Source organism: Schistocerca cancellata, chromosome 11 (assembly GCF_023864275.1).
Source record: "Schistocerca cancellata isolate TAMUIC-IGC-003103 chromosome 11, iqSchCanc2.1, whole genome shotgun sequence".
Taxonomy (NCBI): domain Eukaryota; kingdom Metazoa; phylum Arthropoda; class Insecta; order Orthoptera; family Acrididae; genus Schistocerca; species Schistocerca cancellata.
Genome location: NC_064636.1, coordinates 42,257,762 through 42,274,478, shown reverse-complemented (window position 1 = coordinate 42,274,478; position 16,717 = coordinate 42,257,762). Strand labels below are relative to the sequence as shown.

Genomic DNA, 16,717 nt, shown 5'->3' with positions numbered 1-16,717 from the left:
TCCTGATAAATCAGTACCCGGAACAACCACCTCTGGCCGTAATAACGGCCTCGATACGCCTGGGCATTGAGTCAAACAGAGCTCGGACGGAGTGTACAGGTACAGCTGCCCATGCGGCTTCAACACGACACCACAGTTCGTCAAGAGTAGTGACTGACGTATTGTGACGAGCCAGTTGCTAAGCCACCACTGACCAGACGTTTTCAATGGGTGAGAGATCTGCAGAATGTGCTCGCCAGGGCAGTAGTCGAACATTTTCTATATACAGAAAGGCCCGTACAGGACCTGCAACTAGCGGTCCTGCATTATCCTGCCGAAATGTAGGGTTTCGCAGGGATCGAATGAAGGGTAGAGCCACGGGTCGTAACACATCTGAAATGTAACCTCCACTGTTCAAAGTGCCGTAAATGCGAACAAGAGGTGACCGAGACGCGTAACCAATGGCACCCCATGTCATCACGCCGGATGATACGCCAGTATGGCGATGACGAATACAGGCTTCCAATGTGCGTTCACCGCGATGTCGCCAAACACGGATTCGACAATCGTGATGCTGTAAACAGAACCTGCATTCATCCCAAAAAATGACGTTTTGCCATTCGTGCAAGCACGTTCATCGTCGAGTACACCATCGCAGTCGCTCGTGTCTGTGATGCAGCGTCAAGGGTAACCGCAGCCACGGTCTCCGAGCTGATAGTCCGTGCTGCTGCAAACGTCGTCGAACTGTTCGTGCAGATGGCTGTTGTCTTGCAAACGTCCCCATCTGTTGCCTCAGGGATCGAGACGTGGCTGCACGATCGGTTACAGCCATGTGGATAAGATGCCTGTCATCTCGACTGCTAGTGATACGAGGCCGTTGCGATGGGCGTACCACAATCAAACACACGACTGCATAACTGGGCGCCTCTGCTGGCAGTGCCGACACACTCGTCCACTTCTTGTGGTACTTAAAGGCGTCAGCCTTCTGGGTTCCTCGCCACTTAACAGAACAGTGAACAAAAGCACATTGAGTCGTTGGGCCAGTTGTCTGTCATCATCGCACCGAGGTCTGCCGCGAGCCGACCGTCCGCACGCAGCTGTGACTCCTGCACTGTTGAGACGTGCGGACACTCTCATTCGAGGTGATCGGCGTACCAGAATCAAGCACACGACTGCATAACTGGGCGCCTCTGCTGGCAGTGCCGACACAATCGTCCACTTGTTGTGGTACTTAAAGGTGTCAGCCTTCTGGGTTCCTCGCCACTTAACAGAACAGTGAACAAAAGCACATTGAGTCGTTGGGCCAGTTGTTTGTCATCATCGCACCGAGGTCTGCAGCGTGCCGACCGTTCGCACGCAGCTGTGACTCCTGCACTGTTGGGACGTGCGGACACTCTCATTCGAGGTGATCGGTGTACCACAATCAAACACACGACTGCATAACTGGGCGCCTCTGCTGGCAGTGCCGACACACTCGTCCAGTTGTTGTGGTACTTAAAGGCGTCAGCCATCTGGGTTCCTCGCCACTTAACAGAACAGTGAACAAAAGCACATTGAGTCGTTCGGCCAGTTGTATGTCATCATCGCACCGAGGTCTGCCGCGTGCCGACCGTCCGCACGCAGCTGTGACTCCTGCACTGTTGGGACGTGCGGACACTCTCATTCGAGGTGCTCGGCGTACCACAATCAAACACACGACTGCATAACTGGGCGCCTCTGCTGGCACTGCCGACACAATCGTCCACTTGTTGTGGTACTTAAAGGCGTCAGCCTTCTGGGTTCCTCGCCACTTAACAGAACAGTGAACAAAAGCACATTGAGTCGTTGGGCCAGTTGTCTGTCATCATCGCACCGAGGTCTGCTGCGAGCCGACCGTCCGCACGCAGCTGTGACTCCTGCACTGTTGGGACGTGCGGACACTCTCATTCGAGGTGATCGGCGTACCACAATCAAACACACGACTGCATAACTGGGCGCCTCTGCTGGCAGTGCCGACACAATCGTCCACTTGTTGTGGTACTTAAAGGCGTCAGCCTTCTGGGTTCCTCGCCACTTAACAGAACAGTGAACAAAAGCACATTGAGTCGTTGGGCCAGTTGTTTGTCATCATCGCTCCGAGGTCTGCAGCGTGCCGACCGTTCGCACGCAGCTGTGACTCCTGCACTGTTGGGACGTGCGGACACTCTCATTCGAGGTGATCGGCGTACCACAATCAAACACACGATTGCATAACTGGGCGCCTCTGCTGGCAGTGCCGACACACTCGTCCACTTGTTGTGGTACTTAAAGGCGTCAGCCTTCTGGGTTCCTCGCCACTTAACAGAACAGTGAACAAAAGCACATTGAGTCGTTGGGCCAGTTGTCTGTCATCATCGCACCGAGGTCTGCTGCGAGCCGACCGTCCGCACGCAGCTGTGACTCCTGCACTGTTGGGACGTGCGGACACTCTCATTCGAGGTGATCGGCGTACCACAATCAAACACACGACTGCATAACTGGGCGCCTCTGCTGGCAGTGCCGACACAATCGTCCACTTGTTGTGGTACTTAAAGGCGTCAGCCATCTGGGTTCCTCGCCACTTAACAGAACAGTGAACAAAAGCACATTGAGTCGTTGGGCCAGTTGTTTGTCATCATCGCACCGAGGTCTGCAGCGTGCCGACCGTTCGCACGCAGCTGTGACTCCTGCACTGTTGGGACGTGCGGACACTCTCATTCGAGGTGATCGGCGTACCACAATCAAACACACGACTGCATAACTGGGCGCCTCTGCTGGCAGTGCCGACACACTCGTCCACTTGTTGTGGTACTTAAAGGCGTCAGCCTTCTGGGTTCCTCGCCACTTAACAGGACAGTGAACAAAAGCACATTGAGTCGTTGGGCCAGTTGTCTGTCATCATCGCACCGAGGTCTGCCGCGTGCCGACCGTCCGCACGCAGCTGTGACTCCTGCACTGTTGGGACGTGCGGACACTCTCATTCGAGGTGATCGGCGTACCACAATCAAACACACGACTGCATAACTGGGCGCCTCTGCTGGCAGTGCCGACACACTCGTCCACCTGTTGTGGTACTCAAAGGCGTCGGCCTTCTGGGTTCCTCGCCGCTTAACAGAAGATCATACAGGGCACCGAGTTTGGTCCATTGGAAGATGCACTCCGCGGGAAGCGGTATGTCGATGACGAGGAGTTATTGATGGAGCGAGTCGGTGTTACCCCGCAGGCATACAGGTCCTCCCAGTAAGGTGGCGTAAGGAACGGAAGTTATGTCGACAAAAACGTGTTGCATTACTTATTGAACACCCCTCCTAAATTATCCACGAAAGAGATGGCTCTGAGCACTATGGAACTTAACATCTGAGGTCATCAGTCGTCTGTAACTTACAACTACTTAAACCTAACTTAGATTAGATTAGTTTTTCGTTCCATAGATCCGTGATGAGTAGATCCTTATGGATATGGATCACGTCACTTTTTTAATAGCTGAAATAACAATAGTATGAGTACATACATAATTTTTTTAAACCTGAAATAGTATGAGTATATACATCATTTGTTTCTATTAAAAAATTCGTCAATGGTGTGGAAGGAGTTGGCCACAAGCACGTCTTTCAGGCTCCTTTTGAACTGATCTTTATTTGTAACTAAATTTTTTATGTTTGCTGAAAAATTATTGAAGATGAGTGTTCCTGAGTAGTGGACCCCATTTTGAACTAAAGTAAGTGCTTTGAAGTCCTTGTGCAGATCATTTTTGTTCCTGGTGTTGTATGTATGAACTGAGCTGCTTGTTGGAAAAAAGAGATATATTATTTAGGACAAATTTCATTAAGGAGTAAATATACTGAGAGGCAGTAGTTAGTATACCCAGTTCTTTGAAGAGGTTTCTGCAGGACGTCCGTTAATTTACTCCACAAATAATACGTATATTTCACGCTTTTGGACTCTGAAAACTTTTGTTTGACTTTGAAGAGTTAGCCCAAAATATTATACCATATGACATTATGGAATGAAAGTAGGCAAAGTATGCAAGCTTTTCCATTTTTATGTCACCTATGTCTGCTAACACTCGAATTGCAAATACAGATTTGTTAAGGCGTTTCTGCAGTTCTGGGGTGTGCTCCTCCCAACTGAATTTATTATCAAGTTGTAATAACCTGCCCGAGGCAGGATTCGAACCTGCGACCGGAGCACTCGAGCGGTTCCGGATTGAAGCGCCTAGAACTGCTCGGCCACCAAGGCCGGCTGTCCGCGAAAGAAATGGACCACAAAACACCTTTTCGATCGACACGTGACCCTTGCACGTCATCCTAGCACTCTTACCAGGACGCATTAATAGACGAGACAGGCAAGGTCCAACGAAGAGCGGCCAGTGTAGTCCAAGCTTTCCATAGAAGAAGCGATGACGGAAATAAAAGAAATCTCCATGAGCGGAATTCAAATTCGGGATGAAAATATATCACTGGTAAGATTGCTATCGTCACTGAAAGAACATAGGTTGCCCCAATACTTAGGTCCATAACGCTGTATCGAGCGGAGGTATAGGGAGTAACTAAGTAACATTGTAAGGCAATTGACGTGTCTTAAATGACTATGTTAAGAAGAATTTGTGGCGTCGACGACGTAATATAATCAGAAACGAGAGAATCTACATCTACATATATACTCCGCAAGCCACCCAACGGTGTGTGGCGGAGGGCACTTTACGTGCCACTGTCATTACCTCCCTTTCCTGTTCCAGTCGCGTACGGTTCGCGGGAAGAACGACTGTCGGAAAGCCTCCGTGCGCGCTCTAATTTTACACTCGTGGTCTCCTCGGGAGGTATAAGTAGCGGGACGCAATATATTCGATACCTCATCCAGAAACGCACCCTCTCGAAACCTCGACAGCAAGCTACACCGCGATGCAGAGCGCCTCTCTTGCAGAGTCTGCCACTCGAGTTTGCTAAACATCGCCATAACGCTATCACGCTTACCAAACAATCCTGTGACGAAACGCGCCGCTCTTCTCTGGATCTTCTCTATTTCCTCTGTCAACCCGATCTGGTACGGATCCCACACTGATGAGCAATACTCAAGTATAGGTCGAACGAGTTTTTTTGTAAGCCACTTCCTTTGTTGATGGACTACATTTTCTAATGACTCTCCCAATGAATCTCAACCTGGCACCCGCCTTACCAACAATTAATTTTATATGATCATTCCACTTCAAATCGTTCCGCACGCATACTCCCAGATATTTTACAGAAGTAACTGCTACCAGTGTTTGTTCCGCTATCATATAATCATACAATAAAGGATCCTTCTTTCTGTGTATTCGCAATACATTACATTTGTCTATGTTAAGGGTTAGTTGCCACTCCCTGCACCAAGTGCCTATCCGCTGCAGATCTTCCTGCATTTCGCTACAATTTTCTAATGCTACAACTTCTCTGTATACTACAGCATCATCCGCGAAAAGCCGCACGGAACTTCCGACACTATCTACTAGGTCATTTATATATATTGTGAAAAGCAATGGTCCCATAACACTCCCCTGTGGCACGCCAGAGGTTACTTTAACGTCTGTAGACGTCTCTCCATTGATAACAACATGCTGTGTTCTGTTTGCTAAAAACTCTTCAATCCAGCCACATAGCTGGTCTGATATTCCGTAGGCTCTTACTTTGTTTATCAGGCGACAGTGCGGAACTGTATCGAACGCCTTCCGGAAGTCGAGGAAAATGGCATCTACCTGGGAGCCAGTATCTAATATTTTCTGGGTCTCATGAACAAATAAAGCGAGTTGGGTCTCACACGATCGCTGTTTCCGGAATCCATGTTGATTTCTACAGAGTAGATTCTGGGTTTCCAGAAATGACATGATACGCGAGCAAAAAACATATTGTAAAATTCTACAACAGATCGATGTCAGAGAAATAGGCCTATAGTTTTGCACATCTGCTCGACGACCCTTCTTGAAAACTGGGACTACCTGTGTTCTTTTCCAATCATTTGGAACCTTCCGTTCCTCTGGAGACTTGCGGTACACGGCTGTTAGAAGGCGGGCAAGTTCTTTCGCGTAATCTGTGTACAATCGAACTGGTATCCCGTCAGGTCCAGTGAACTTTCCTCTGTTGAGTGATTTCAGTTGCTTTTCTATTCCTTGGACACTTATTTCAATGTCAGCCATTTTTTGTTCGTAAGAGGCAGTGTTAAACTAACAGATATATCAAAGAGGGTCCCAGAAAGAAAACTGGGCAAGTTGTGAGAAGGCATGGCAGCTATCCTCTACAATACTTTACAGGATCTGACACAAGTGTGCCTCCCCCCTCCCCCCCCCCCCCCCATGATTCCCTGTAGCCGGATCCCCCTGATCAAGTCCTCCCACAGTAAACCGACTGACTTCCAATCGGAGCACTCATGAAGCCATTCCATATTTCTCTAAATTTTCTGAACCTCTAGACATTTCACAAAAGCGGGATGTACTCGTATATCTGGGATCCCTGTCTTGCTCCAAGACGAACTTTAGGTGCATGTATCTCTATTCAGTATATGGTCTCACCAACTCTGTTGACGGAAAGCTTCAGTTTCTCTGATATTTGTCGGACTCTACACCTACATCTACATCTACATGACTACTCTGCAATTCACATTTAAGTGCTTGGCAGAGGGTTCGTCGAACAACAATCATACTATCTCTCTACCATTCCACTCCCGAACAGCGCGCGGGAATAACGAACACCTAAACCTTTCTGTTCGAGCTCTGATTTCTCTTATTTTATTTTGATGATCATTCCTACCTATGTAGGTTGGGCTAAACAAAATATTTTCGCATTCGGAAGAGAAGGTTGGTGACTGAAATTTCGTAAATAGATCTCGCCGCGACGAAAAACGTCTTTGCTGTAATGACTTCTGTTGTGGCGTAGCAAGACAGCCACGCCACTCGGAAGTAGCCGAAATGCACGCGTTAACTCACGCCGGCTTGCGTGAGGTCTGAAACAGGATACGTAATGAATGCTATAAAGAAAAGTACGTAGCTTCTTTAATACCTAACTTTAATCCATCATTTGTATACAGCATTCTTGATGATACAAGTGAGACTCTCTCTAGATATGGTTAATGGCGCCTTGCTAGGTCGTAGCCATGGACTTAGCTGAAGGCTATTCTAACTATCTCTCGGCAAATGAGAGAAAGGCTTCGTCAGTGTAGTCGCTAGCAACGCCGTCGTACAACTGGGGCGAGTGCTAGTACGTCTCTCTAGACCTGCCGTGTGGTGGCGCTCGGTCTGCAATTACTGACAGTGGCGACACGCGGGTCTGACATGTACTAATGGACCGCGGCCGATTTAAAGCTACCACCTAGCAAGTGTGGTGTCTGGCGGTGACACCACAACTTCCATCCCAATTCGCATATCATATCTGCCACACTACGTGATAATACAAAACGAGCTGCCCTTTTTTGCACCCTTTCGATGTCCTCCGTCAATCCCACCCGGTAAGGATCCCACACCGCGCAGAAATGTTCTAACAAAGGACGAACGAGTGTAGTGTAAGCTGTCTCTTTAGTGGACTTGCTGCATCTTCCAAGTGTCCTGCCAATGAAACGCAACCTTTGGCTCGCCTTCCCCACAATATTATCTATGTGGTCTTTCCAACTGAAGTTGACCGTAATTTTAACACCCAGGTACTTAGTTGAATTGACAGCCTCGAGAATTGTACTATTTATCGAATAATCGAATTCCAACGGATTTCTTTTGGAACTCGTGTGGATCACCTCACACTTTTGGTTATTTAGCGTCAACTGCCACCTGCCACACCGTACAGCAATCTTTTCTAAATCGCTTTGCAACTGATACTGGTGTTCGGACGACCTTACTAGACGGTAAATTACAGCATCATGTGCGAACAACCCAAGAGAACTGCTCAGATTGTCACCCAGGTCATTTATATAGATCAGGAACAGCAGAGGTTCCAGGACGCTTCCCTGGGGAACACCTGATATCACTTCAGTTTTACTCGACGATTTGCCGTCTATTACTACGAACTGCGACCTTCCTGACAGGAAATCACGAATCCAGTCGCACAACTGAGACGATACCCCACAGGCCCGCAGCTTGATTAGAAGTCGCTTGTGAGGAACGGTGTCAAAAGCTTTCCGGAAATCCAGAAATGCGGAATCAACCTGAGATCCCCTGTCGATAGCGGCCATTACTTCGTGCGAATAAAGAGCCAGCTGCGTTGCCTTCTCGGTACATATTGATTATTTCTTCCCATGAATCATAAAGAATCCGGAACTTTGGGGCCATTTTCAATTACTTTAGTTGTGTTCTTTCATGGGGCGCCCTACCACCATACAAACGGAACTGTAAACAACGTACCTCTACCTACAGCCGTGGCTGAGCCGTGAGTGGTTCGCGCTCGTGCCATCACTTACTTTCAGTTTTCTTTTTTTATTGGTGTTGCCACTTCGTTATGTTAGTTTCAATTTTTGTTGTCACTGAGTTGCTGCTTTGTCTGCCCGGCAGCGGCAGCAGCATCGCCTATCGATATAGCCGTCATGTGTTATCTCTGCTGCACTGCTATTACTTCCCGGCTCTCGTCTGTCGTGGAGTGGGTTGGAACGTGCCAGGAGAGGGGCAGTTCGGACCTGCCAGTCGTGGAGTTGGAAGACGGCACCAGTTTGGTCTGGTTGGAGCACAAGTGAGACCTTGGATGTCGGTGGCTCGCCCGACCTTTGCCACCACACACATTACATTAGCTGGGGACGGTCTTCGTGGATCGTCGGTCGGTCGTCCTACTGGATGATGCGAATTGGCTCACAGATCGCTTATGGGTTGGCTGTGTGCGTGTATCGACTCACGATTTGTCTTTGTGACCGCATAGCCACTGCTGAGTGTCGTTCAAGTCTTCGTGCAAGTGTTTGACAAACTGTGTGTAGTTGGTGTCATTTCCACTCACAACTTGTTTTTATTTGTTGTCGGCGTACTGGCAGTGAGTCGGTCGGTTGGCGCGGTTCAGTGAGTAAGTCTCCGCGTGGCGCAGTCGGCCGGTGCAAGTGTTTGTCAAACTGTGTGTAGTTTGTGTCATTTCGACTCACAACTTGTTTTAAATGTTGTTGGTGTACTGGCAGTGAGCCTGTCGGTTGGAGTGGATCAGCGAGCAAGTCTCCGCGTGGCGCAGTCACCGGGTGCAAGTGTTTGTCAAACTGTGTGTAGTTGGTGTCATTTCCACTCACAACTTGTTTTAAATGTTGTCGGCGTACCGACAGTGAGTCCGTCGATTGTAGCAGAGCACCGAGCAAGTCTTCGCGTGGCACAGTCGGCCGGTGCATCTGTTTGTCAAACTGTGTGTAGTTTGTGTCATTTCGACTCACAACTTGTTTTAAATGTTGTCGGCATACTGACAGTGAGTCTGTCGATTGGAGCGGATCAGTGGTCAAGTCTCTGCGCGGCGCAGTCGGCCGGTGCAAGTGTTTCTCAAACTGTGTGTAGTTGGTGTCATTTCCACTCACAACTTGTTTTAAATGTTGTCGGCATACTGACAGTGAGTCTGTCGATTGGAGCGGATCAGTGGTCAAGTCTCTGCACGGCGCAGTCGGCCGGTGCAAGTGTTTCTCAAACTGTGTGTAGTTGGTGTCATTTCCACTCACAACTTGTTTTAAATGTTGTCGGCATACTGACAGTGAGTCTGTCGATTGGAGCGGATCAGTGGTCAAGTCTCTGCGCGGCGCAGTCGGCCGGTGCAAGTGTTTCTCAAACTGTGTGTAGTTGGTGTCATTTCCACTCACAACTTGTTTTAAATGTTGTCGGCATACTGACAGTGAGTCTGTCGATTGGAGCGGATCAGTGGTCAAGTCTCTGCGCGGCGCAGTCGGCCGGTGCAAGTGTTTCTCAAACTGTGTGTAGTTGGTGTCATTTCCACTCACAACTTGTTTTAAATGTTGTCGGCATACTGACAGTGAGTCTGTCGATTGGAGCGGATCAGTGGTCAAGTCTCTGCGCGCCGCAGTCGGCCGGTGCAAGTGTTTCTCAAACTGTGTGTAGTTGGTGTCATTTCCACTCACAACTTGTTTTAAATGTTGTCGGCATACTGACAGTGAGTCTGTCGATTGGAGCGGATCAGTGGTCAAGTCTCCGCGCGGCGCAGTCGGCCGGGCCCACTGGCGGTCTCTACACAATGTCGGAGCGTGTGGGGGCTGTTCCGAGGGCTGCGAGGTTCGTGGCTCACCGACCCAGGACACCAAAGTTGAGTGGTGACTTAATTACCGAAACCACGTCTGTTCACGTTGTCCTCTTGGTTGGTGGTTTGCTGTTAGCGATATTCCTCGGACCAACAGCGAGTGCTCTATGTACTGACTTGGCAGAAAATCATAACAAATTTTGGTCTTATGTCAAAGCGGTAGGTGGATCAAAACAAAGTGTCCAGACACTGTGACCAAAATGGGACTGAAACAGAGGATGACAGACTAAAGGCCGAAATACTAAATGTCTTTTTCCAAAGCCGTTTCACAGAGGAAGACTGCAATGTAGTTCCTTCTCTAGATTGTCGCACAGATGAGCTAATGGTAGATATCGAAATAGACGACAGAGGGATAGAGAAACAATTAAAATCGCTCAAAAGAGGAAAGGCCGCTGGACCTGATGGGATACCAGTTCGATTTTACACAGAGTACGCGAAGGAACTTGCCCCCCTTCTTGCAGCGGTGTACCGTAGGTCTCTAGAAGAGCGTAGCGTTCCAAAAGATTGGAAAAGGGCACAGATAATCCCCGTTTTCAAGAAGGGACGTCGAACAGATGTGCAAAACTATAGACCTATATCTCTAACGTCTATCAGTTGTAGAATTTTGGAACAGGTATTATGTTCGAGTATAATGACTTTTCTGGAGACTACAAATCTACTCTGTAGGAATCAGCATGGGTTTCGATAAAGACGGTCGTGAAAAACCCAGCTCGCGCTATTCGTCCACGAGACTCAAAGGGCCATAGACACGGGTTCACAGGTAGATGCCGTGTTTCTTGACTTCCGCAAGGCGTTCGATACAGTTCCCCACAGTCGTTTAATGAACAAAGTAAGAGCATATGGACTATCAGACCAATTGTGTGACTCGATTGAAGAGTTCCGAGATAGCAGATCGCAGCATGTCGTTCTCAATGGAGAGAAGTCTTCCGAAGTAAGAGTGATTTCAGGTGTGCCGCAGGGGAGTGTCGTATGACCGTTGCTATTCACAATATACATAAATGACCTTGTGGATGACATTGGAAGTTCACTGAGACTTTTTGCAGATATGATGCTGTGGTGTATCGAGAGGTTGTAACAATGGAAAATTGTACTGAAATGCAGGAGGATCTGCAGCGAATTGACGCATGGTACAGGGAATGGCAACTGAATCTCAATGTAGACAAGTGTAATGTGCTGCGAATACATAGAAACATAGATCCCTTATCATTTAGCTACAAAATAGCAGGTCAGCAAGTGGAAGCAGTTAATACCATAACTTATCTGGGAGTACGCATTAGGAGTGATTCAAAATGGAATGACCAGATAAAGTTGATCGTCGGTAAAGCAGATGCCAGACTGAGATTCATTGGAAGAATCCTAAAGAAATGCAATCCGAAAACAAAGGAAGTAGGTTACAGTACGCTTGTTCGCCCACTGCTTGAATACTGCTCAGCAGTCTGGGATCCGTACCAGATAGGGTCGATAGAAGAGATAGAGAAGATCCAACGGACAGCAGCGCGTTTCGTTACAGGATCATTTAGTAGTCGCGAAAGCGTTACGGAGATGACAGATAAACTCCAGTGGAAGACTCTGCAGGAGAGACGCTCAGTAGCTCGGTACGGGCTTTTGTCAAAGTTTCGAGAACATACCTTCAGCGAAGAGTCAAGCAGTATATTGGTCCCTCCTACGCATATCTCGCGAAGAGACCACGAGGATAAAATCAGAGAGATTAGAGCCCACACAGAGGCATACCGACAACCTTTCTTTCCACGAACAATACGAGACTGGAATAGAAGGGAGAACCGATAGAGGTACTCAAGGTACCCTCCGCCACACGCCGTCAGGTGGCTTGCGGAGTATGGATGTAGATGTGGATGTTCGAGTTGGTGAAGATTTAGCTGCGGTGTTGTGGAATTAACTGTATTTGTTGCTTTGAAATTTAAGTGCACCAGCGGAATTTTCTGCCTTGTGGCCGTTAGTGTTCCGGTTACCTGCCCTGGTCGCTGACGTAAATTCAGCCAGTGTCCATTCCTCACCTGTTGTCACTGTCCAACATGGTGCATAGTTTTTGACAGCTTAATGTATTTTTGGTTGTGGGCAGCTATGTCTATAACGTTTTTGGCTTTGGAATTCTCGTATAGTGGTCGGTGGTTACCAAGTCGTCAGTGGGTCCCTGACTGTCTCTCGGTTGAGTTGCCGGAGGATGGAGTATAGTTGGGCCAACTTCTTGTCTCACCTAAGCGAACGTTAAGATTTAAAGGGCAGACCGAGCTCCCTGGAAACTTCTGAGCGCCATTGGCTCCACTGCTTTGTTATTAGCGTTTAATTGTGTATTTTTAGTGGCTCATAGCTGATGGTTGGAAATTGTATGGTTGTAATTGTGGTTTTGAAAACAAAGGCCTTCAGTCGTTTTAAGTTTTAAGGATCGTACTTGTAAAGTATTACCTTTTGGAAGTTAAAGCTGTGGGCTTTCTGTCTGTTGAATAGTTATTGTAGTGTATTGTTTTTAAAGCCATCGGCCCTCAGCCGATTTAGGTTTAAAGGATCTTACTTATCAGGTATTACAGTCTTTCTAGATAAGCTGTGGGCCTTCTGCCGATTTAAAATTTTGGATTCTTACGTATGAAGTCTTACATCATTGGGCTTAAATGCTATTTAAGGTTAAAGCTTTGGGCCTTCCTCTTTGGAAAATTGGTTGCAGTTTTTTTTTTAAACAAAGACCTTCAGCCATTTTGGATTAAGGTTTCTTACTGGCCATAAAGCATGGGGCTTCTGTCTTTTGAAAGGTAATTGTAGTTATGTTGTTTTAAATTTATTGGCCTTCAGCCACTTTTAAAAAAACTTAATCTGACTAGTCAAGTCTTACATCGCTTGGCCTTAAATGCAATTTAAGGTTAAAGCCTAGAGCCTTCTGTCTCAATATATATATATATATATATATATATATATATATATATATATATATATATATATATATATATATATATATATATATATGCAGGGTGAGTCACCAAACATTACCGTTGGATATATTTCGTAAAGCACATCAAATACTGACGAACCAATTCCACAGACCGAACGTGAGGAGAGGGGCTAGTGTAATTGGTTAATACAAACCATAAAAAAATGCACGGAAGTATGTTTTTTAACACAAACCTACGTTTTTTTTAAATGGAACCCCGTTAGTTTTGTTAACACATCTGAACATATAAACAAATACGTAATCAGTGCCGTTTGTTGCATTGTAAAATGTTAATTACATCCCGAGATATTGTAACCTAAAGTTGACGCTTGAGTACCACTCCTCCGCTGTTCGATCGTGTGTATCGGAGAGCACCGCATTACGTAGGGATCCAAAGGGAACGGTGATGGACCTTAGGTACAGAAGAGACTGGAACAACACATTACGTCCACATGCTAACACCTTTTCATTGGTCTTTTTCACTGACGCACATGTACATTACCGTGAGGGGTGAGATACACGTTCGACGGGCGTTTCATAGGACGTGGAGGACGCATAAATTGGCCAGCCCGTTCTCCTTATCTTACACCTCTGGACTTCTTTCTGTGGGGTACTTTAAAGGAGAATGTGTACCGTGATGTGCCTACAACCCCAAAGGATATGAAACAACGTATTGTGGCAGCCTGCGGCGACATTACACCAGATGTACTGCGGCGTGTACGACATTCATTACGCCAGAGATTTGTAATTGTGTGCTGCAAATGATGGCCACCACATTGAACATCTATTGGCCTGACATGTCGGGACACACTCTACATCTACATCTACATTTATACTCCGCAAGCCACCCAACGGTGTGTGGCGGAGGGCACTTTACGTGCCACTGTCATTATCTCCCTTTCCCGTTCCAGTCGCGTATGGTTCGCGGGAAGAACGACTGTCTGAAAGCCTCTGTGCGCGCTCTAATCTCTCTAATTTTACATTCGTGATCTCCTCGGGAGGTATAAGTAGGGGGAAGCAATATATTCGATACCTCATCCAGAAACGCACCCTCTCGAAACCTGGCGAGCAAGCTACACCGCGATGCAGAGCGCCTCTCTTGCAGAGTCTGCCACTTGAGTTTGTTAAACATCTCCGTAACGCTATCACGGTTACCAAATAACCCTGTGACGAAACGCGCCGCTCTTCTTTGGATCTTCTCTATCTCCTCCGTCAACCCGATCTGGTACGGATCCCACACTGATGAGCAATACTCAAGTATAGGTCGAACGAGTGTTTTGTAAGCCACCTCCTTTGTTGATGGACTACATTTTCTAAGGACTCTCCCAATGAATCTCAACCTGGTACCCGCCTTACCAACAATTAATTTTATATGATCATTCCACTTCAAATCGTTCCGCACGCATACTCCCAGATATTTTACAGAAGTAACTGCTACCAGTGTTTGTTCCGCTATCATATAATCATACAATAAAGGATCCTTCTTTCTATGTATTCGCAATACATTACATTTGTCTATGTTAAGGGTCAGTTGCCACTCCCTGCACCAAGTGCCTATCCGCTGCAGATCTTCCTGCATTTCGCTACAATTTTCTAATGCTTCAACTTCTCTGTATACTACAGCATCATCCGCGAAAAGCCGCATGGAACTTCCGACACTATCTACTAGGTCATTTATATATATTGTGAAAAGCAATGGTCCCATAACACTCCCCTGTGGCACGCCAGAGGTTACTTTAACGTCTGTAGATGTCTCTCCATTGAGAACAACATGCTGTGTTCTGTTTGCTAAAAACTCTTCAATCCAGCCACACAGCTGGTCTGATATTCCGTAGGCTCTTACTTTGTTTATCAGACGACAGTGCGGAACTGTATCGAACGCCTTCCGGAAGTCAAGGAAAATGGCATCTACCTGGGAGCCTGTATCTAATATTTTCTGGGTTTCATGAACAAATAATGCGAGTTGGGTTTCACACGATCGCTGTTTCCGGAATCCATGTTGATTCCTACATAGTAGATTCTGAGTTTCCAAAAACGACATGATACTCGAGCAAAAGACATGTTCTAAAATTCTACAACAGATCGACGTCAGAGAGATAGGTCTATAGTTTTGCGCATCTGCTCGACGACCCTTCTTGAAGACTGGGACTACCTGTGCTCTTTTCCAATCATTTGGAACCTTCTGTTCCTCTAGAGACTTGCGGTACACGGCTGTTAGAAGGGGGGCAAGTTCTTTCGCGTACTCTGTGTAGAATCGAATTGGTATCCCGTCAGGTCCAGTGGACTTTCCTCTGTTGAGTGATTCCAGTTGCTTTTCTATTCCTTGGACACTTATTTCAATGTCAGCCATTTTTTCGTTGGTGCGAGGATTCCACTCAGTAATTGAAAACGGAAACCACGTGTGTACGTGTACCTCACCCCTCACGGTAATGTACATGAGCGTCAGTGAAAAAGACCAAAAGGTGTTAGCATGTGGACGTAATGTGCTGTTCCAGTCTCTTCTGTACCTAAGTTCCATCACCGTTCCCTTTGGATCCCTACGTAATTCGGTGCTCTCCGATACACACGCGTCAACTTTAGGTTACAATATCTCCGGATGTAATTAACATTTAACAATGCAACAAACGGCACTGATTACGTATTTGTTTATATGTTCAGATGTGCTAACAAAACTAACGGGGTTCCATTTGGAAAAAAACGTAGGTTTGTGTTAAAAAACATACTTCCGTGCATTTTTTTATGGTTTGTATTAACCAATTACACTAGCCCCTCTCCTCACGTTCGGTCTATGGAATCGAGTCGTCAGTATTTGATGTGGTTTACGAAATATATCCAGCGGTAACATTAGGTGACTCGCCCTGTATACATTCCTGGAAATGGAAAAAAGAACACATTGACACCGGTGTGTCAGACCCACCATACTTGCTCCGGACACTGCGAGAGGGCTGTACAAGCAATGATCACACGCACGGCACAGCGGACACACCAGGAACCGCGGTGTTGGCCGTCGAATGGCGCTAGCTGCGCAGCATTTGTGCACCGCCGCCGTCAGTGTCAGCCAGTTTGCCGTGGCATACGGAGCTCCATCGCAGTCTTTAACACTGGTAGCATGCCGCGACAGCGTGGACGTGAACCGTATGTGCAGTTGACGGACTTTGAGCGAGGGCGTATAGTGGGCATGCGGGAGGCCGGGTGGACGTACCGCCGAATTGCTCAACACGTGGGGCGTGAGGTCTCCACAGTACATCGATGTTGTCGCCAGTGGTCGGCGGAAGGTGCACGTGCCCGTCGACCTGGGACCGGACCGCAGCGACGCACGGATGCACGCCAAGACCGTAGGATCCTACGCAGTGCCGTAGGGGACCGCACCGCCACTTCCCAGCAAATTAGGGACACTGTTGCTCCTGGGGTATCGGCGAGGACCATTCGCAACCGTCTCCATGAAGCTGGGCTACGGTCCCGCACACCGTTAGGCCGTCTTCCGCTCACGCCCCAACATCGTGCAGCCCGCCTCCAGTGGTGTCGCGACAGGCGTGAATGGAGGGACGAATGGAGACGTGTCGTCTTCAGCGAGGAGAGTCGC

General features: G+C 47.5%; 1 protein-coding gene across 1 annotated transcript in view; it reads right to left on the bottom strand.

Annotated features, from left to right (window-relative positions):
* The window catches only part of LOC126108163 (treacle protein-like), a 642,834-nt gene that overhangs the window by 106,360 nt on the left and 519,757 nt on the right, over positions 1-16,717 (bottom strand). The window lies entirely within an intron of this gene.